Genomic DNA, 1320 nt, shown 5'->3' with positions numbered 1-1320 from the left:
CCGCGTTCACTCTGCGCTCAGGTTACTGCTTTCAGGATAGCAAGCTCTCCCGGAGGGAGGGCTGGCACTGAGGCATGATCCAGAAGCGGCAGCATTATCCGAGATGCCTCAGCTCTGCCAGGACGTTAACTGAAATCCTCCTGGCTTAAAAAMCGTGTGATGTTAACGGATCCATGCAGCACTCACAGCCCAGCAGCGCTCGGAGCACGCTAACTGCAGTGGGAAATGAAAGGAAGGGCAGGAAAAAAAGGCTGGTCCTGCCCAGGTGCCTCCAGATCCCAGCAAAGCCGGGATGAACTGAACTCAGGCTTCAGCCGGGCTGGCCTAGAGGCGGACAGACATGAGTTTATCTGTGCATTTGGCAGAAATGYGAGGGTCTATCTGTGTGTCTTTGTGCCATCTTCATTCATATCACTTTTCAGCTGAGCCTTTCGGTGTTTGAAACTACCTTCCTTTTACATCTCTCTAAGGGACAGGAGGGATAACTTCTGCTCAAACCTTCAGCGTAGGTTTCCCAGAAGAAAAACACACTTATTGGGTTTCTCTTCTTTTGTATCTGGGATAGTCACCAAGCCAACATATTAGCCTAAGCTTTGAAAAGCAAAGACTTGCTGGGGTGGGTGAGATGCGCTGAGAGCAAATCCAGTATTAAATGCCTCCCATTACCTGGAAAAGCAAAACATTCAGGCAGGGAGTTGCAGAAACTTTATTTTCTGCCTGCAACCCCACAACTGCAGGCAGGAGCTGCAGCCTTCCGGCAGATGGCGACTGGCTTCTTTAAAAACTCCAGCAGAAAGCAGGTAAATACTCACGGCCTGCTGCAGCTAGCCCTGTCTGCTGCCAGGCGTTCCTGCCCTCCAGCCTCCCTTCTTTCGGCACCTGGGAGAGACCTGGCGGGGGATCGGACGTACCCTCGCCCCGCTGGTTTGGCCCCAAATCCCCCCCCCCGGGGAAGAGGGACGAGGCAGGGCTGCGGGGGGCAGTTGGGCTGCGGGGGGGAGGCCGGGACGAGGCCAGGCAGGGGGCGAAGGAAGGGCCGAGGCCTCCGGGCAGGCAGGGAAGGAGAGGGAGCCACCCTGCCACCTTCCCTCCGCCGGCGACCTCCCCAACATGGCGGYCTCGCTCGCCCGCCCGCCCCTCCCAGCATGGCCGCGGCGGAAGGGGGCAACGCCACTCCCCCCCACCACTATCACCGCTGCGTGAGACCTTCCCGACATGGCGCCCCCTTAAGAGTAAAGGGGGCTTGACCTTCCCATCATGGCGCGCCGGCGCCACGTGAGGGCGCGCAACCCCGCCCCACTGCCCGCCCCCTCCCGCGCT

The sequence above is a fragment of the Apteryx rowi genome, unplaced genomic scaffold (assembly GCF_003343035.1).
Source record: "Apteryx rowi isolate R43461 unplaced genomic scaffold, aptRow1 scaffold_835, whole genome shotgun sequence".
NCBI classification, from domain to species: Eukaryota; Metazoa; Chordata; class Aves; order Apterygiformes; family Apterygidae; genus Apteryx; species Apteryx rowi.
Note: the sequence above shows the minus strand (reverse complement) of the source record.